Genomic DNA, 22,276 nt, shown 5'->3' on the forward strand with positions numbered 1-22,276 from the left:
TTTGATTTCAAATACTGAAGTTTCTATATCAAAAGTATAAACTTTGATCAGTTTGGCCAGTTTTTGGGCTATAAATTAAATTTACATGAGTGATCTTTTATCATTAAAAGGTGTAACATTTTTGAAGCTTCACTGCAGGTTATTCTAATTTTCTGTTTAAAATAGTGAAAGATCAATTCCAATATTTAGGAATTACAATTACAAAAAGTTACAAAAATTTAATAAAAGAATTTTTTTTGGTATTACTCATTAAGATTAAACTATTATTACTGGGTTGGTCACCCTTATTTATTCCAATGATGGGCCATATTAATTCAATTAAAATGAGCATTTTACATAAATTTCTATCTCTTTCAAACTTTACCAATTTTTATTCCTAAATCTTTTTTTTTAATCTCAGTAGACTCAGTTATTTCTTTTTATGTATGGCAGGGGAAAAAAAAAACATGTATAAATAAAGCTCATCTTCAAAAGGCTACAAGGAATGGAGGATTATCACTTCCAGATTTTAGATTTTATTATTGGGTGATTAACATATGTAACTTACTTTTATCATTACATTTGGATAAATCAGCGAATGGCCCCTCTTGGGTAGAAATGGAACTGAGTTCTTCCAAAAAAACTTCTATGTTAGCAATTTTAGGATTTTTTTAAACCTTTTTTCCTTTTCTAAATTGAGATATAATTTTATAAAGAGAAATAGGTTAAGAATGTGGGCTCAATTTTGGAAAAGTTTTGGACTTAACAGTTTTTCTCTGGCTGGTCCCATTATAGATAACCATTTTTTTCAGCCGTCTCTGCTGGACGTAGGTTTCAAGGAAGAGGTACTGGGCTTCTCCTCCAGGAAAAACAAGGACTGGTTCGACGATAACAGCCAGGAAATCCAGGAGCTGCTGGCAAAGAAGCGAGCTGCCCATCAGGCTCACCTTACAAAGCCGTCCTGGCTTGAGAAGAAACAAGCCTTCCGTCGCTCATGCAGCCATCTTCAGCGCAAACTCCGGGAGATCCAAAATGAGTGGTGGACTAGCCTCGCCAAGCGAACCCAGCTCAGCGCGGACATTGGTGACTTCAGGGGTTTTTACGAGGCTCTGAAGGCTGTGTACGGCCCCTCACCCCAAGTCCAAAGCCCGCTGCGCAGCTCAGATGGCAAAGTCCTCCTCAGTGACAAGATCTCCATCCTCAACCGATGGTCAGAACACTTCCAAACTCTTTTCAGTGCCAACCGCTCAGTCCAAGATTCCGCCCTGCTCCAGCTCCTTCAACAGCCCCTAAGGCTAGAGCTGGATGAGGTCCTCACCCGGGATGAGACATATAAGACAATTGAACAACTGAAAAGTGGCAAAGCAGCAGGTATGGATGGAATCCCCCCAGAGGTCTGGAAGGCTGGCGGCAAAACTCTGCATGTCAAACTGCATGAGTTTTTCAAGCTTTGTTGGGACCAAGGAAAACTGCCTCAGGACCTTCGTGATGCCATTATCATCACCCTGTACAAAAACAAAGGCGAGAAATCAGACTGCTCAAACTACAGGGGAATCACGCTGCTCTCCATTGCAGGCAAAATCTTCGCTAGGATTCTCCTAAATAGATTAATACCTAGTGTCGCCGAGAATATTGTCCCAGAATCACAGTGCAGCTTTCGTGCAAACAGAGGATCTACTGTCATGGTCTTTGCCCTCAGACAGCTCCAAGAAAAGTGCAGAGAACAAAACAAAGGACTCTACATCACCTTTGTTGACCTCACCAAAGCCTTCGACACCGTGAGCAGGAAAGGGCTTTGGCAAATACTAGAGCGCCTCAGATGCCCCCCAAAGTTCCTCAACGTGGTTATCCAACTGCACGAAAACCATCAAGATCGGGTCAGATACAGCAATGAGCTCTCTGAACCCTTCTCCAATAACAATGGCGTGAAGCAAGGCTGCATTCTTGCACCAACCCTCTTTTCAATCTTCTTCAGCATGATGCTGAACCAAGCCATGAAAGACCTCAACAATGAAGACACTGTTTACATCCGGTACCGCACGGATGGCAGTCTCTTCAATCTGAGGTGCCTGCAAGCTCACACCAAGACACAAGAGAAACTTGTCCGTGAACTACTCTTTGCAGACGATTCCGCTTTAGTTGCCCATTCAGAGCCAGCTCTTCAGCGCTTGACGTCCTGTTTTGCGGAAACTGCCAAAATGTTTGGCCTGGAAGTCAGCATGAAGAAAACTGAGGTCCTCCATCAGCCAGCTCCCCACCATGACTACCAGCCCCCCCACATCTCCATCAGGCACACAAAACTCAAAACGGTCAACCAGTTTACCTATCTCGGCTGCACCATTTCATCAGATGCAAGGATCGACAACGAGATAGACGACAGACTCGCCAAGGCAAATAGCGACTTTGGAAGACTACACAAAAGAGTCTGGAAAAACAACCAACTGAAAAACCTCACAAAGATAAGCGTATACAGAGCCGTTGTCATACCCACACTCCTGTTCGGCTCCGAATCATGGGTCCTCTACCGGCATCACCTACGGCTCCTTGAACGCTTCCACCAGCGTTGTCTCCGCTCCATCCTCAACATTCATTGGAGCGACTTCATCCCTAACATCGAAGTACTCGAGATGGCAGAGGCCGACAGCATCAAGTCCACACTGCTGAAGATCCAGCTGCGCTGGGTGGGTCACGTCTCCAGAATGGAGGACCATCGCCTTCCCAAGATCGTGTTATATGGTGAGCTCTCCACTGGCCACCGTGACAGAGGTGCACCAAAGAAGAGGTACAAGGACTGCCTAAAGAAATCTCTTGGTACTTGCCACATTGACCACCGCCAGTGGGCTGATATCGCCTCAAACCGTACATCTTGGCGCCTCACAGTTCGGCGGGCAGCAACCTCCTTTGAAGAAGACCGCAGAGCCCACCTCACTGACAAAAGACAAAGGAGGAAAAACCCAACACCCAATCCCAACCAACCAATTTTCCCCTGCAACCGCTGCAACCGAGTCTGTCTGTCCCGCATCATACTTGTCAGCCACAAACGAGCCTGCAGCTGACATGGACCTTTACCCCCTCCATAAATCTTTGTCCGCGAAGCCAAGCCAAAGAAGAATAGATAAGGTATCCAAATTTCTAATGATCTTTTTATTCAAGATCATTTTTCCTCTTTTGAACAATTATCAGCCAAATTAATCTTTCTAACAGGCATTTTTGAGATATTTACAAATTGGACATTTTGTTCAGTTCATGCTTTCTAATTTCCTACGAATCTCAAATATTAATATTCTTGATTTATTTTTTAACTTGTGGTTCTTTATTCACGGTGGATTAATATCATATATTTATAATAATTTTTTGGATTTGAGATTAGCCTCAGTGGCTGGAATTAAGAGTGATTGGAAACGAGATTTGAACATAACATTTTCAGATGAAGATTGGTAACTACTAATGATTCTTCATTTTGTACAAGGCATTGCTTATTATATTCAAGGTGATACACAAAATACATTTGTCCAATCTTAAAATATCTTGTTTTTATGCAAATATTGATCCACTATGTGAAAAGTGTTAACATTTTTGAAGCTTCACTAATCCATTTGTGTTGGGAGTACCAGAATATCGAAAGATTCCAGAAAGACATTTTCCAAACTTTGTCAGTGATTTTTAGGATTAGTATAAATCCTTGTCCGTTAATTGCTTGGTTTGCTTTTTGTCGTCACCCAGAGACACTTCTATTTGTATCTCAGAAGGAACATTTAGCCTTTACTGTGCCAGAGAAGCAATTTTATTGAAATGGAAAAATGATTCTTCACCTACACAGTGGTTATATGATGTAATATCCTATTTAAGTTTGGAGAAAATTTGACATAATATTAAAGGTGTGGGCCTCATTCATAGAATAATAATATGATTGGAAAAATTAAGAACTTTTGAATGCTTTGGAGATTTTCTGTCCAATACCTGGAGATCTCCATCGGATCCACAATCTCCTTTATTTATAGATATTTATAGATTATCAGCACCCCCCCCCCCCCCACCCGAGGGAGGAAGTAGATTGACATAATTTTTAGGTTTTTATTTTCTTTTTTTTTGTTATAGATCTATTTAAATTGTTCGTTTCTTGTGTTTTTTTAAAATATTTTATTTAATATTCCATACTTGCAGTGACCTCAATTATTATAATATACAAATATCAAAAAGAGAATAAATTGATTACATGATGGTTTTCAAACCACTCCACAACCCCTCCTTCCAACCAACCTCCCAACCAAAAAGAAAAAAAAATATAGAAATAGAAAAATTTTAAAAAGTATAAAAAGACAGAAAAAGAAAAAGTAACAATGAATCTTGGATTGCAGAGACATGTCATGCATTGCTGAAATTCAAAGTTGTATCCCTTTGGAAAAAAATACTTACAATCTAAGAAATAAATATTCTGTTTTTACAAATTTGGCACATGTATTCTCAAATAATGGGATTAAATTTGTAGCAATATCCTTTTTACACCTCTCGTGCTGCAGAATTCTCCTCTATATGTTTGTGTTAGAACTTAGTTTCTTCTGTTGATCAAAGAGTTATGGGGATAAGGCTGGAAAGGGGTACTGATGGTAGTGATCAGCCATGATCTGTAAAATGGCGGTGCTGGCTCGATGGGCCGAAGGGCCTACTCCAGCTCCTATTGTCTATTGTCTATTGTCAATGTTGTTTCATCAATTTTTTCCTTTATCATGCTTGCATGTATAGAAGATGATTTATGTTTTCCTTAAAAAAATTGTATGCAAGTTTACATGTTTTAACAAAAAACATACCAGTACAGTTTTATTAGCCATGAGAGCGGCTATGCCAAAATTATCTTGAAACAATTTCACATTTACTTTTGCACAAGCATTCAGTGTGCACATATATTTTGTCAACCTGCGATTTGCAACAATTAAAAGGAATATTGCTGGTAGGGTGTGGCTGCAGCAGACACACAATCCACCTAAAAAGGGGGAAGTAATTGCACACAGACCGGGAGACATGATAGGTGGCATTCCTGAGAGAAACGTCATTGTCGTACCAACACAATAACAGACTCTCCAAAAGAGAGTGAAATATTCACACCCTGAAGGCCAACTACTCATCAAGCTCAGCATTACAGAAGACAACAATGAGTTGCCCGCTGCACCTCCACTCCAGACTGCTGAGCTCTCACCACCAGCTGCAGGAGCAGCTTATATAAACTCTTGTACAATGTAACCTTTCAGTAATGGCGCTATTTCTCCACTTTCCTCCCTAACACCATTCCTAATAAAAAAAATTCCCCATGGGGTGACTGCTTCAGAAACCTTTATTTAAAATACTCTTAGTTTGGACAATATACACCCCTGACTTTTCCTGAGAGTCCATTAAGGGAGCCAGAGCAGACAATGTGTTACACCTATTGCAGTAGACATTGGTCAATGAACAGTGAGAAAGCAAGCAGGAACTGTATTGTGGGGCCAGACAATAGCCAAAAAAATGTGTGTGCTGCCAGGGAAGTACCAGCACGCCTTGGAAGCATGTTTGCTGGGCTCACCCATGCTTCTCCATGGGGCACCATGATGAGTGGTGTGACTTCCAAGGGGCGAAATGTAGTGTAGATTGTGCAGGGTCACGTCTGGAATCTAGTCGAAAGTCGCATCACCTGCCAATCAAGGTTGGACTCTGCCCACCCATTAGTGCACACCTGACCATTGGTCCCTTTAAATCACTTACTGATTACCTAGGCAGAACTCCAGAGATAACTGGACCTTAAAAGCCCACCACGTTCATCCGACCAGTCTCTTTGCTCCTTGGACATGATTACAAACTGCCTGCTCTACTCCAGGTCGCGAACTGTGTACATCACTGGAGGAGTTGTTGGTAAGGTGTGCACCACACTTCGAGCAGGACCGTAGTATTGTGCGGAATACTTACCAATGAGCAGCACCTTGTTGGTATTGGAGTTTGCTGTATCCTATGTGAATCCCTATATTGTTTTAAAAATCAAGAATTGTTTTGTGTCTTCCCCATTACAATTTCCCCATGTGTACAATAAAGATCATTTGTTAGCCAGTGACTGGACTTTATGAACCCACCGAACCTAACTTAAATCTAAAGGAACAGCACCTTAGATTGATACCAAATTTTTGGTTCCCATCATGCACAAAAATGACAGAAATAGCAGGAAATGTACAGCAAGGTCTTCCAGTTCAGGAGTTCCAAACTGTATTTTTATTTTCCTAGGAAGTCATCTCAGATGATTGGCCCTTAAAGAGATGCTGTTTTCTCAGAAGAATGCATAATTCTTTGAAATTGAAGAAGCCCCATCCATTCAGCTTTTGTTCACCGAGGAACCAGTTTGGAGCCAAAACAGAGAGCTATAGAATAGATAATATTACTCATGATTTAATTAAATAAGTCAATTGGAACTGAATGGAGGACGCTTTTTACCTGTGATTTGATTTCTCAATGTATATGATAGAACCACTTACCTGAGCAATGGAAGCTGACAATTTTAAAATCATGTGCAACTGCATCACAGATATATTCATGTTCTCTTTATATTGTGAATTTAACAAAGATTATGTCATGCTAAAAATTATTTTTAGGTAAAGCCATGTTCTGTCATAAGAAGCTAAAAAAAAAATTGCATCCATAGACTTCAATTGTTCCAGTGCCCAAAAAGAGCGTGGTAACCTGTCTAAATGATTATGGCTCTCTCATCCACAGTGATGAAGTGCTTTGAGAGGCTGGTGTTGAAGCACAACAACTCCTGTCTGAGTGGCGACATGGATCTGTTCCAATTTGCCAACTGCACCAACAGGTCTATGGCAAATGCCATCTCACTGCAAAGACACATACACCAGGATGTCCCTTCTTGATTACTGTTTGATATTTAACACCCTTCAAAACTAATCAGTAAATTCCAAGTCCCTTGACTTGGAGACCCCATGACAGATCTTCACAGATGTTGACACCCAGGAACATGAAGTTCTTAACCTTTTCTACTTTTGACACCTCAAACTAGTTCATGTTCTCCTGATTTCCCCCTCCTGAACCATAGAACCATGAACCCTATATCGCAGAAAACAGGCCATTCAGCCCTTCTAGCCTGGGCTGAAACATCATTCCACTAGTCCCATTGACCTGCACCCATTCCATGTCCAAAATCAGCTCTTTGGTTTTGTTGATAGTTTGTTGACAAGAGTCCTTGACATGTATGTTCCTGTTAGTGTGAAGAGCCAGATATTCAAGTGAAATTCAGGGGTTGATCAAAAGCAAGAAGAGGAAATGGGGCAGGTCCAAGCAACTGATATCAGGTAGGGAAGTTTTAGAAACTGTCATCTATATTAATAATTCAAATGCGAACATATATGGCATGCTTAGCAAGTTTGTGATAGTAATGAAGTATTTTGACTTGTAGATAATGAAATTGGTTGTCAAAAATTGCTGCAGGATCTTGATTGGTTAAGCTGGTGGACAGAGGAATGGTTGATGCAATTTAATACAGAGAAATATGAGATGTTGCATTTAGGGAAGTCTAACATGAGTAGGACATACACAACGTATCGTAGGAATCCATTGAGTGTTTTTGGGGAAGAAGGATCTGATGCCTTGAAAGAGGAGCACAGGTAGATATGGTGGTCAAAAAGGCTTTTGCCATATTAGCCTTCATCAGTTGAAGAACTGAGTATAGATGTTGGGAGGACACTTTGCAGTTTCATCAGAATTAATGATGCCCCAGTTTTCATGGCTTTGCTGCAGGAAAGATACTGTCAATTTGGAGAGGGAAAAAAAAGATTTACAAGAATGTGGAGAGGACTTAAGGACCTGAGCGAAAGAGTAGGCTTTATTCCTTCGTGTGCAGGAGGATGAGCAGTGATCTTGCTGAGGTGTGCAAAATTATGAGAGGAATAGATTAAACTTAAAAAATATTAATTTTAAATTTAGACATACGCACGGTAGCAGGCCATTTCAACACGTCCAATTTACACCCAAATTTCAAATGATGGGAAGAAACTGGAGCCCTCGCTGGCACTGTAAGGCATTGCGTTAACTGCTACGCCATCTGTGCCACCCTATCAGATGAACACAAAGAGTCAGTCTTTTGCCAGAGAAGGGGAATCAATAACCAATTGTCATATGTTTAAGGTGAGGTGGGAAAGATTTAATAGGAACTTAAGGGTAAACTTTTTAAATTTTGAGTCTTTTGATTTCTGAAATTCATTGTTTTCAGTTGATCATTTTTTCTCCAATATATAGTGTAACTTTCCAATGCCATTTCCTCTATTTCTTTCACTGGTCATGGAGTAATCTACTTTAATGGTAGGATTCAGCTGTTTTGAATTAAATGTTTTCAGTTTGAGTAAAAAAATAGATTAGAATTTTTTTTGCAGGGAGCCCATGCTAAATGAACACATTTACATATTCCACTTGTAAAATTCAGGTCCATAGTCCTCAATAGAACCAAATTCAGGAAACAGAATGTAATCCTTGGAAACTACCCTGTTAGATAAGTTTAACGCATAGCTGAATTTCCAAATAGAATCTAACAGCTATTAGGCTCCTGAACTTTCCCTTAACACAAAAGGACTGTCTGCACTATTGTTACGTTAGTATTTTTTGCACGAGGATAACTGAAATATTTATTATCTAGTTTTCTTTGTGTTCATTGTCTCTTTTTAATTCCATTAAGTTTACTATTGTAATTGTTCAACTGCAGTAAGTAAGAATTTGGCACATATGGATAATGACAATAAACTCATTACCAAAAAAGGCCTTTGGCTACTCACAATGAAGACATGTGTCAATGTAGTCAGAACAAAAGGAAACAGTGAAATTTAAAAATACAGGGAAAAAAATGTCTCCGGTTTGGAGAAGCGCACAAAGTGCTGGTGGAACTCAGAGGGCCAGCAACCTCTGAGGAAAGTAATAAGGCAATAAGAAAAAGACAACATTTTTGGCTGAAACTCTTTAGCAGAAAAGGCAAGAGCTGGGTGGGTGCCAGAAACATTGACTATGAGCACTGCCTGACCCATGGAGTTCCTCTTTGTGTGTTCAGTTATCCAGCATCTGCAGACTTGCTTGTCTTAGATTTGGGTTGATTTGACCCTCTTTATTTCAAGTAGAAGAAATACCCTTCTTTATGGAATATTTTCCAATATGACAATCAGTACTAATTCTGCTATGCACTTCACATAATATTTATTTATATGAACTAATTTAATTTAAATAAATTAGCTGGCCAAAACATCATATAGTTTAAATATATTGTTTAAATAGAACAAAAACTGAGTGTCTACCTGCCATACTTTCCCTCATGAGCTCATTAACATTCAATTCACTGTTTGTGAATTATTCAGCCAGCTCACTTGTGGAAATACTTATCATATCACGTAGTCCATTATTCATTATCCTTCTTGTATGAATATACGAATATCATATCAGTCAATTGTAAATACACAACAGTATAAATTTGCTGCTGTTTGCACACCCCAACCAAACATTTAAAATGGTGAAAATAAGATTTGTTAACACATTCTCCCATATGGATCAACAAATAACAAAGCAAGCAAAGTGTTATTGTTCCAAGAATTGATGACCCAATATGTGAGTTTTGATGAAGTATTTTTTCTTTAATCAAAGGAAACCCATTAGCATCCAGATTAACCTGATTTTGTCCTGAATATAAGATGACAACAGTCTTTCAGAAATTGTGATACTTTAATGTGACCGGTGACGTTCAGGTCATGGGTATCACATATGGTACCTTAAAGTGACTCAATTAACCATCCATCACCGTAATTGTTCATAAGATGAACTATGTTATACACTCTGCTACATAGAGGAAAGGCAAAGGGCTAAATAGTTGGCTAGTCTTTGGTAGTTGTGAGATAATACATGCACTGACAGGAAACATTTTAGCCACTTGTTAAAATCATTAACGGAAATATCAATTACCACCCAAACTACATTGGAGCACGTATTAAACACAAGGACCAAATCAGTAACAAAAGCATGAGTGGCACATTTCAAATGGCTGGAAACCATGTCCACATCCTCATTGTCAACAATTGGAGTGGGCTGTACCACTGTCACGAGCAGTATGCTTTGTTGCTTAGCAACCTGCATATCACAACCTGAAATCACCTCAGCTTTGTGTGAGTTTAAAATTAATGGTTGTTTTTTTTAACATATAAAACATTGGTTTGGGGATTGGGGGAAGGGTCTGAGACTTTATTCTAAATATGCAGTAACAATGGGAATAATTTTTACTTTGGCTTTCTGCAATAAACCAGTGATTACAGACTGCCAGTCCATTATGTCTGATTTTCCTGCCATTGAAGTCAGTGGCTCAAGAGCTGTCTGGAATTCACAGCATAGTTATCAAGAGGTGTAATTCCCTTTGATATCGTAACACAAAAAAACCGAAGCGAGGATATGTGAGTAGAAATATTAATAGGCAGAATTTCTCTATTTATTTTTCCTACAAGCCTTCATACCTCTATAAAATAGATCATCCAAGAAAGAGTTTAAGATTAATAATACTGAATTTACGCTTTCTACGACACCTGCATTAATATAGACAACAGCGACCATCCCATCTTCATCAGCCCAATCCCTAATGCTGACATACATGGCGTTTTGAAGATTATTGGAAGAAAAATATAGTAAAACCTCTGGCATCTGGCATGTACGGGGATTGGTAGATGACGGATATACAAATTTTCTGTTTGCTTGAGACTCACTCTTGCAATGCCTAATGAATACACCAGCATTAAGAATAAAGAGTTTAAAAGTCAAAATATCCCATAAGATGTAAAGTTAATATTTTTAAAAATTAGTATTGTAGATGTTAATTATGTAATCTTCACTTTATTCAGGTAATTCCTGTAAATTACAAAATTTAAATTCGAACCGATATGCCAACCGTGCCACCATCATAATAAACCACCCTCCCCCACATTTACAGATGAAGACTTACTAATATATTTAATAATATACTAATAAATATAAAGACTCGGCATAGGCAGGGATAGGGAGACATTTTGGAAGAGTTGCCCCAGTGGGAAGCTCTATCGACTGGCTCGTCATCCTGGATGATGCTATTTTATTCAAACACAACTTTTTTCTAAATTTATTCAAATGACTGCTGCCGGGGGTCAGGTGGGGGGGGGGGGGGTGCACCACCAGGGTGCTCCACTGGCTGAATGTTTGCTCCCATCTTCATCTAGGGTTTGTGTGTTAAGAATATTTACTTTTATAATTTTAAACTTTTATTCACATTTTAAAAAATTTCTTATTTTATTTACTTATTTACTCCATTTTGTTTTGCTGGTTACTTGGGTTTGCCGATTGTTTGAATTCCAGGTCATGGGGACTTTACTGTATCAGATATAATTTCAATCTTTCTTCTTCTTCTTTGGCTTGGCTTCGCGGACGAAGATTTATGGAGGGGTATGTCCACGTCTGCTGCAGGCTCGTTGGTGACTGACAATTCCAATGTTGGACAGGCAGGCATGGTTGCAGTGGTTGCAAGGGAAAATTGGTTGGTTGGGGTTGGGTGTTGGGTTTTTCCTCCTTTGTCTTTTTTGTCAGTGAGGTGGGCTCTGCGGTCTTCTTCAAAGGAGGTGGCTGCCCGCCGAACTGTGAGGCACCAAGATGCACGGTTGGAGGCGATATCAGCCCACTGGCAGTGGTCAAAGTGGCAGGTACTAAGAGATTTCTTTAAGCAGTCCTTGTACCTCTTCTTTGGTGCACCTCTGTCTCGGTGGCCAGTGGAGAGCTCGTCATAGAACACGATCTTGGGACGGCGATGGTCCTCCATTCTGGAGACGTGACCCACCCAGCGCAGTTGGGTCTTCAGCAGCATGGATTCGATGCTTGTGGGACTCTGCCAGCTCGAGTACTTCGATGTTGGTGATGAAGTCATTCCAATGAATGTTGAGGATAGCGCGGAGACAGCGCTGATGGAAGCGTTCTAGGAACCGTAGGTGATGCCGATAGAGGACCCATGATTCGGAGCCGAACAGGAGCATGGGTATGACAACGGCTCTGTACATGCTGATCTTTGTGTGTTTCTTCAGGTGGTTCTTTTTCCAGACTCTTTTGTGTAGTCTTCCAAAGGCGCTATTTGCCTTGGCGAGTCTGTTGTCTATCTCTTTGTCGATCCTTGCATCAGATGAAATGGTGCAGCCGAGGTAGGTAAACTGGTTGACTGTTTTGAGTTCTGTGTGCCCGATGGAGATGTGGGGGGGCTGGTGGTCATGATGGGGAGCTGACTGATGGAGGACCTCAGTTTTCTTCAGGCTGACTTCCAGGCCAAACATTTTGGCAGTTTCCGCAAAACAGGACGTCATGTGCTGGAGAGCTGGCTCTGAATGGGCAACTAAAGCGGGATCGTCTGCAAAGAGTAGTTTCAATTTTTTTTCTTCTTTGGCTTGGCTTCGCGGACGAAGATTTATGGAGGGGGTAAAAAGTCCACGTCAGCTGCAAGCTCGTTTGTGGCTCACCAGTCCGATGCAGGACAGACAGACACGATTGCAGCGGTTGCAAGGGAAAATTGGTTGGTTGGGGTTGGGTGTTGGGTTTTTCCTCCTTTGCCTTTTGTCAGTGAGGTCGGCTCTGTGGTCTTCTTCAAAGGAGGCTGCTGCCCGCCAAACTGTGAGGCGCCAAGATGCACGGTTTGAGGCGTTATCAGCCCACTGGCGGTGGTCAATGTGGCAGGCACCAAGAGATTTCTTTAGGCAGTCCTTGTACCTTTTCTTTGGTGCACCTCTGTCACGGTGGCCAGTGGAGAGCTCGCCATATAATACGATCTTGGGAAGGCGATGGTCCTCCATTCTGGAGACGTGACCCATCCAGCGCAGCTGGATCTTCAGCAGCGTGGACTCGATGCTGTCGACCTCTGCCATCTCGAGTACCTCGACCTTAGGGGTGTGAGCGCTCCAATGGATGTTGAGGATGGAGCGGAGACAACGCTGGTGGAAGCGTTCTAGGAGCCGTAGGTGGTACCGGTAGAGGACCCATGATTCGGAGCCGAACAGGAGTGTGGGTATGACAACGGCTCTGTATACGCTTATCTTTGTGAGGTTTTTCAGTTGGTTGTTTTTCCAGACTCTTTTGTGTAGTCTTCCAAAGGCGCTATTTGCCTTGGCGAGTCTGTTGTCTATCTCATTGTCGATCCTTGCATCTGATGAAATGGTGCAGCCGAGATAGGTAAACTGGTTGACCGTTTTGAGTTTTGTGTGCCCGATGGAGATGTGGGGGGGGCTGGTAGTCATGGTGGGGAGCTGGCTGATGGAGGACCTCAGTTTTCTTCAGGCTGACTTCCAGGCCAAACATTTTGGCAGTTTCCGCAAAGCAGGACGTCAAGCGCTGAAGAGCTGGCTCTGAATGGGCAACTAAAGCGGCATCATCTGCAAAGAGTAGTTCACGGACAAGTTTCTCTTGTGTCTTGGTGTGAGTTGCAGGCGCCTCAGATTGAAGAGACTGCCATCCGTGCGGTACCGGATGTAAACAGCGTCTTCATTGTTGGGGTCTTTCATGGCTTGGTTCAGCATCATGCTGAAGAAGATTGAAAAGAGGGTTGGTGCGAGAACACAGCCTTGCTTCACGCCATTGTTAATGGAGAAGGGTTCAGAGAGCTCATTGCTCTATCTGACCCGACCTTGTTGGTTTTCGTGCAGTTGGATAATCATGTTGAGGAACATCAGAACCATGCTAGACAAGACTGACAGCCACCGACCTGAACGTCGGTCTGCCCTCATTGCACATGAACTCCTCAGACTTGACATCGACATAGCCGCTCTCAGTGAAGTCCGCCTGGCAGATGTAGGCAGCCTCCAAGAACGCGGCGCGGGCTACACACTCTACTGGCCTGGCAAGCTTTCGGATGAACGACGCCTATCTGGTGTAGGCTTCATGGTCAAGAGCTTCATTGCCTCCAAACTCGAAAACCTTCCGACAGGCCTCTCGGACCGAATCATGTCCATGCGACTCCCACTTCAAAACAAGCGTCACATCACCCTCATCAGTGTCTATGCTCCAACCCTCCAGGCGGAACCAGCAGAAAAGAACAAGTTCTACACCGACCTGCGCAACCTCATCCAACGTACCCCTACAGCCGACAAGGTTGTCATCCTGGGCGACTTCAACGCTCGTGTCGGCAAAGACTCAGAAACCTGGCCAGGAATCCTGGGCAAGCATGGCGTCGGCAAGTGCAATGACAATGGGCGCCTCCTGTTGGAGCTCTGCGCAGAACAGCGGCTTGTCATTACAAACACCCTTTTTCAGCAGAGGGACAGCCTTAAGACCACCTGGATGCATCCCCGATCCAAACACTGGCACCTCCTGGACTACATCCTGGTGCGAGAAAGTGACAAACAAGATGTGCTCCACACCAGGGTCATGCCTAGCGCGGAATGCCACACTGACCACCGGCTGGTTCGCTGCAAGCTCAACCTTCACTTCAAGCCAAAGCCCAGGAACAATAAAGCCCCCAGAAAGAGGTTCAATGTTGGAAAACTGCAGTCAGACGAAGCGAGAGGAAACTTCCAGGCAAACCTCAAAGCAAAGCTTGACGTTGCAACCCGCCTCACGGACCCGTCCCCTGAAACCCTCTGGGATCAGTTGAAGACTACCATACTGCAATCCACTGAAGAGGTACTGGGCTTCTCCTCCAGGAAAAACAAGGACTGGTTTGACGAAAACAGCCAGGAAATCCAGGAGCTGCTGGCAAAGAAGCGAGCTGCCCACCAGGCTCACCTTACAAAGCCGTCCTGTCCAGAGAAAAAACAAGCCTTCCGTCGCGCATGCAGCCATCTTCAGCGCAAACTCCGGGAGATCCAAAATGAGTGGTGGACTAGCCTCGCCAAATGAACACAGCTCAGCGCGGACATTGGCGACTTCAGGGGTTTCTACGAGGCTCTAAAGGCTGTGTACGGCCCCTCACCCCAAGTCCAAAGCCCGCTGCGCAGCTCAGACGGCAAAGTCCTCCTCAGCGACAAGATCTCCATCCTCAACCGATGGTCAGAACACTTCCAATCTCTTTTCAGTACCAACCGCTCAGTCCAAGATTCTGCCCTGCTCCAGCTCCCTCAACAGCCCCTAAGGCTAGAGCTGGATGAGGTTCCCACCCTGGATGAGACATATAAGGCAATCGAACAACTGAAAAGTGGCAAAGCAGCAGGTATGGATGGAATCCCCCAAGAAGTCTGGAAGGCTGGCGGCAAAACTCTGCATGCCAAACTGCATGAGTTTTTCAAGCTTTGTTGGGACCAAGGTAAACTGCCTCAGGATCTTCGTGATGCCACCATCATCACCCTGTACAAAAACAAAGGCGAGAAATCAGACTGCTCAAACTACAGGGGAATCACGTTGCTCTCCATTGCAGGCAAAATCTTCGCTAGGATTCTACTAAATAGAATAATACCTAGTGTCGCCGAGAATATTCTCCCAGAATCACAGTGCGGCTTTCGCGCAAACAGAGGAACCACTGACATGGTCTTTGCCCTCAGACAGCTCCAAGAAAAGTGCAGAGAACAAAACAAAGGACTCAACATCACCTTTGTTGACCTCACCAAAGCCTTCGACACCGTGAGCAGGAAAGGGCTTTGGCAAATACTAGAGCGCATCGGATGTCCCCCAAAGTTCCTCAACATGATTATCCAACTGCACGAAAACCAGTAGTTTCAATAGTGCCACAGTAAATAGCAACGTCAGGCAAAAAGGATATAATTCTTTTAGATTTAGTACATTGCTTTTAAGAACAAAAGGACATGACTGCAATTCAATGCACACAAGTTCGGGCGCTGTCTCTTGGACATGAGTGCCAATAACAGTGGTGTCATGGAAGGCCAATATGTTAAGCAACTCAGGCTCTGATAAAGTGCAGCATTAAAATAACAACTCTTCAGTAGAATCACAATGCTGTTTTAATATATTTTTTATTATGTGGTTTAATTCCACCATTGAACTCAATGATAAATGCATTTAATTGGACCTAAGGTAAATGTTGATGGAAGAAGTTATTGTCCATTGTGTGAACATCATCATCCTCGTGGGCTATCCCTTCGCAAGCGAAGATGAACACGGTGCCTTGTAGCTCTTCTGTCCTCACAAAACTTTTGTTCTGTTTTCCATGGAGCTTTAGGCACCATGTGCCGGGGCAAGGACTTGGAGGCGAGTGCTTGCCCAGGACAAACACCTACCTCTGTGTCCTATGCCACTGGGCCTGGTGGAGTGTGAGGCACAATAACCAGAGTGATGTGGGATTGCCCTGCAGTGGTCTGTTCCAAGACTGTGCTCACTGGCCATTGCTTCTTCGCCCACTGAGTTCGCTGCTGCAGATTTCAATGGAAACTGTTTCCCATTGCTCTGTCACAGCTGCCAGCCCCTGCTGCCAGACTGACAAGTGCTATTTGCCTATCGCTGGGGCCCTTTCCAGGTACTGACAGCTGGGCTAGGCAAGCCTGGGGATTTGAAGTCAGAGTTACCTTCTTCCTGCCTTTGCCTGAAGAGGCAAAATCTCTTCGTGAGATCATAGAGGGCAAATTGGTGGATGCTGCTTGTACTATTTTGTTACCAAAATTCAGCGTATTGAAATGGTATTTAGAACCACAGAGGATGCTCAACTGCAAGCATCAATCAATGGCTTTTTAATTTAGATATTTTATGATTTAATGATTCTGGGTTTCCTGGTAATTTATTATAAGTGGGCCCGATGATGATCGAGGTGACATGGATTTGGCTGAGGTATTTGGAATTAGTCTCCAAGCTTCCAATAAGCTTTTCTTAAAACCAAATAGTGCCTGGCGTTCATTCCCTACATTGGGAATACAAATACTGTTTCAGTTTGAATGGAGATCATTCCAGGAGCAAGAAAAGGACATCAGCTTCCAAGAATGGAATACCCCTTTATTTATCTTGGAGACAGAAGAACGGCAGGAATGCAACTATATCAGGAGAGACTGAGTCAGACATTCCCACCTGTGGTATCTTCCATGAGTATCGCCCTGAGAAATGAACCTTTTGGCATTCAATGTACTCACCAACAACTGACTCCCTAATCCATGGAGCAAAATATCCATGACCATGAGAGCTCGTGTCAGATAATAAGATCCCTTGTGTTCACTGGAAACTAGAAGCTAAGTGGGTTACCAAGGTAGTGTGGTGGGGAGTAGAAGAAAATGTGAGAAAGGAAATATCGATCAACATCCAATAAAGGAATCAGCTCAATGACTTAAGGAGGTTCAGAAAAGGGAATGCAAATTTATTTCCTTTGCTATTTATCCCTCCCTGTCCAAGCATGACTTCAATCTTTCAATCCAACACTCTTTGATATGGAACATCAGGCTTTACCCACAGTTTTCTAATTAAGCCATTGGAGGACAATTTTGCAGGAGAAGAGTACACCAAGGGAAGGCGAAGTTGGAGATGTCCCTCCAGCTAAAGTGGAGAGGGGCACTGCCAGTAATCATTGGGAAGGCTGCCCATCAGCAGGAGGAGATGGAGGCATCCCTGCCAAAATTAAATATAACACACATCGTTGATGTCTGTGAACTTCATGTGATATCTAGTTTAAAGATAACTTCAAGCATTCTTTCCTAAACAGCACTCATTTCTAAATATTGCCTTTTCTAGCCCTTCACACACCTCTTGTCGAAGATGGTTCAGATCATAGACCACAAATCTGCCCCTTAAAAAACAACACTCCCCCTGAGAGTGTGGCATCACTGGAGTCATGCATGTTGCACACCTGGTTCAGAGGGTTCAGTAAGCTGATTAGTTGGGATTTTATCTGCTGGCTTGCATCTCATGAGAACAAAAACAGGTGGTGGATCCAGATGAAGGCTACAGAAAGTTCTGCACAGATAACTTGCTCCAGGACTGTCAGCCAATAGCACTCTTCTGGAGTAGAGGAATATAAATTGCAACTGATGGGCAAATATCTCAGATCCACTTTGATGATTGCAGGAATAAACATTACCTTTGTGTCTGCTTCCACCACTACCTCTGGTAGCCCCTTCCAGGCACTCACTACTCTTGGTGTCAACAACATGTCCCACACAGCTCCTTTAAACTTTCCTCTTCTCACCTTTAATTGCACACCTTCTAGTATTTGGTATTATTGACAGTATTGTCCAATCATTTGCAGATGGAAGTCCATTTTTAGGTTGGAGCAGAAGATTGCAGACCTAAATTAGCATTCGAGCATGATATGCCAAGACACTGAGATTGCTGCCGATACATAGTTTAGTCAAATGGCATACAATGTTAATGCTTCAACATACTATCTTTCTATTCTTTTAATCCTCATGCAATTAAGGTCCAATAATCCATAGGCCTCCAAACTACTGCTGAAGCTCCCTGCTAACTTTTTGTGATTCATCCACAAGATGCCCAGATCCTTCAGTGCTTCACTCATTTCCATCTAGATAATAATTTGCATTTTTATTCTTCTTATTGAAGTGCAAGAACTTGCACTTTCCCACGTTAAATTTCATTCGCCATGTTTCCATTCACTCACTCAATCTATCATTGATACCTTACATGTCCCTCCCTCCTTCAGGACATTGATACCTTACATGTCCCTCCCTCCTTCAGGACATTGATACCTTACATGTCCCTCCCTCCTTCAGGACATTGATACCTTACATGTCCCTCCCTCCTTCAGGACATTGATACCTTACATGTCCCTCCCTCCTTCAGGACATTGATACCTTACATGTCCCTCCCTCCTTCAGGACATTGATACCTTACATGTCCCTCCCTCCTTCAGGACATTGATACCTTACATGTCCCTCCCTCCTTCAGGACATTGATACCTTACATGTCCCTCCCTCCTTCAGGACATTGATACCTTACATGTCCCTCCCTCCTTCAGGACATTGATATGTAATAAATAAACGAGGGTGAAGGACTGACCTCTAGGGTTCTCTCTAATTACATCCTTCCAACCTGAGAAAGATCCATTTATTCCAACACTCTGTTTTATATGTGATAATCAATTTTCAATCCATAATACACACTTCCTCCAACATCATGAGCTCTTGACTTTTGCTTTTTGTGTAGAATTTTATCAAATGCTTTTTGGTAAACTGAATATACATCTATCTCCTCTGCTTGTTACAGCTTAAAAACACAAGCAAATTTGTCAAACATGATTTGCTTTCATTAAATCATGTTGATTAGCTTTGATTATATATAATGGAGGACCATCGTCTTCCCAAGATCGTGTTATATGGCGAACTCTCCACTGGCCACCATGACAGAGGTGCACCAAAGAAGAGGTACAAGGACTGCCTAAAGAAATCTCTTGGTGCCTGCCACATTGACCACCGCCAGTGGGCTGATATCGCCTCAAACCGTGCATCTTGGTGCCTCACAGTTCGGCGGGCAGCAACCTCCTTTGAAGAAGACCGCAGAGCCCACCTCACTGACAAAAGACAAAGGAGGAAAAACCCAACACCCAACCCCAACCAACCAATTTTCCCCTGCAACCGCTGCAACCGTGTCTGCCTGTCCCGCATCGGACTTGTCAGCCACAAACGAGCCTGCAGCTGACGTGGACATTTACCCCCTCCATAAATCTTCGTCCGCGAAGCCAAGCCAAAGAAAGAAAGAAAGAAATATGAAGCTTTGCTATATCATCAGCTACTTCAATTATTGACTCTAGCACCTTGCCCACAATAAATGTTAAATTAACCAGCCTATAATTTCACACCTTTTGACTTCTTCCCCTCTTGAATGTGAGAGTCATATTTGCTGTTTTTCAATTCACTGATAACCTCCTGGAGCTCAGTGAGTATTAAAGACCTTCCTTCAACAGGTCATTTTCTCTGCAGCCACTCCCTTTAATGTCTGCAGGCCATTGGGTTACTTGTCTGCCTTTAATCCTGAGAGATATTCTAATACTTGTCCTTCCTGATTGGAAGTCTTACAAGTTCTTCTATACCTCTTCCACAGCCTCTTTTATCCATAATGTGGCAGGACTTGCATTGGACAGCCCTGTTCTACCATGTAGATGGTTGAATATCTAATTGTGTCAGACAGCCAATCTGGATGTTGTCATTGCCCACTTTGGGCCCATGTCTTCACCCAAAGTAAAATTTTCCTATATCTGTGCTGTCAGCCATAAAGTAAAAGGTGCAAATGATGCTCTTTGTTGCTTTTACAATCATATCTAATATCAGTGACAATAACAGTGTTAGCAGATGACATATTACTGACATCCCACTGCACAATTTTGTCAAATGAATCTGAGTATTACACATTGAAAAAAAAAGTTTTTGTTAATGTTTAACAAAACATACGTTGACTGCATTTATTTGGTGTCTTTGGCTGCTCAAAAGCATATGTAGTGGTCATTTCACTGGCAGGAAGCAATAGTTTGCTGCAGAGGTTGAAATGTACATTGTTTTTGAATTCAAAGCTCAGCAATGGCCAGCAATCCATTCTAAAAGTTGGAAAACATAACTGGAAAGGCATGCATACATTTATTCAAAACTAAGATGACATTTTAATGGCGATGGTTGCCTATAAGGGGTTCCTATTTTTACTTTCTACAGAAAGAGCATGTTAACATTTGCAGTTTGGAGCAAACTGAAATGAGGGAAAAATGTAATATATTTGGCAACACAGTTTCTGGGCATTACTTGAATTGTTGCTTGTAACTAACTGACAAACTGTTTGGTGCTACCTGTTTCTCTTTTAATTGCAGAATTTGATGTGTTTAAGCAAACACATTACCTAATTGCCCCTTCTGCTTGTCAGCTCCAACTGAATTGATAAAATGCAAATGAACAAATCATTAACGAGTGCCGGTTATGAATCTCTCAGGCAGTTCAGGACCCCATCAAATCCTGCAGCTATTACTTTGTGTGATTGATGTACTACTGTAAGTGATTGTTCCTGATCTTATTAAATCTTATTGATTTTTCCCCCAGTTTCTATTTTATGCAGGAACAGGCTAGGACTATTATGAATGTTGCTGAACACTGTTAATCAAGCTTACACAGCTATTTTGATAGCAAACAATTAGAAATCTGCAGCAGTACCTTGCAATTAGCTTCAGGGATACAGAATTTAGCAGTGTAATAATGAAAAAGACCTTCTCCTACATGAAACTTAATAAGATTTAGAAGTTCAACCCTGAATGACCTTTGAAAAGCAGCCAATCAACAAACTAAGATTTGTTTATCTATAACCATAAAAAAATGTTGAGCTTTTTTCATGTCTATAATGCTGCATTCTTTCTACCATGAAAGTGTCCTCTCTCTCTCTCTCTCACACACGCACGCACGCACGCACGCACGCACGCACGCACGCACACACACACACGCACACACACACACACACACACACACACACACACACACACACACACACACACACACACACACACACACACACACACACACATCTTGCCTTTCATAATTAAAAGTGTCATAACTGAATGAAATTTCATTTACTATAGTGCCCTGACTTTATTTTACCATTTCAAGTCTGGATGATGTATAGTAATTCTATTTGGTTGATAATAAATTTTATATGTAAAGCAAATTATACAATTATTATACATAATGCATATAGATACATTTTCATCAATAAAGTTTGCTATAAAATCTGAATGTAGAAGGAATATTTATGAAATAATTTGTAATATTAAATGATATAGGCAGAATGTATAATTAGAATGTATATTCGTATGGTGATGAAATCTAGAATAATCTTAAACAAATAAATAAATAATGTGGCAGATTGATCGGAAGGCAAATTTTTACACACTCACTAAGCTCGATAGCAGTGCATAACAAGATTGAAAACTGTTGCATTGCAATATTAGTGTGAATATATTTTACAATGAAGGGAGAAGGAACAGGCTATAAACCTGTTTCCTCATTCAATTCCAGAGGTCCTTTATTCTCAACTCTATTTGTTCAGACCTGCCCCACTTTACCCGACTTCTAAGTTCAATAAAAAAAATTTTCCCTTTTTAAAACTGCAATTAATGAAATGTCCAAAACCTTCTAATAGGTAGAGAAGGAGGCTAAGGAGAAATATTCTGTTTCCACTAACTTCTGCATGCTTCCAGATTCCACTCCCAAATATCCTTACTCTGATTTTAATGTGCTATAGATTTCACCACTCTAAAAGCATGAGAAATGATAATAGGAATAGGCCATTCGGCCCCTTAGGCCTGTTTTACTGTTCAATAAGAACATGTCACTTTCCTGCACTAAATTCATTATCCTTAATATCCAAAAATCTATCAGTCTCTGTCTTTAATGTA

At 42.0% G+C, this 22,276-nt stretch overlaps 1 long non-coding RNA gene across 1 annotated transcript in view; it reads right to left on the reverse strand.

The window, feature by feature from the left end:
* Positions 1–20,093, reverse strand: part of LOC138752708 (uncharacterized) — a 34,397-nt gene extending 14,304 nt beyond the window's left edge. The window contains exon 1 of the long non-coding RNA XR_011350860.1: positions 19,709–20,093. This is a non-coding gene — a long non-coding RNA (uncharacterized lncRNA). The remainder of the gene's footprint in view (positions 1–19,708) is intronic.
* Between the last annotated feature and the right edge of the window lie 2,183 nt (positions 20,094–22,276).

The sequence above is a fragment of the Narcine bancroftii genome, chromosome 2 (assembly GCF_036971445.1).
Source record: "Narcine bancroftii isolate sNarBan1 chromosome 2, sNarBan1.hap1, whole genome shotgun sequence".
In the NCBI taxonomy this organism is placed as follows: Eukaryota; Metazoa; Chordata; class Chondrichthyes; order Torpediniformes; family Narcinidae; genus Narcine; species Narcine bancroftii.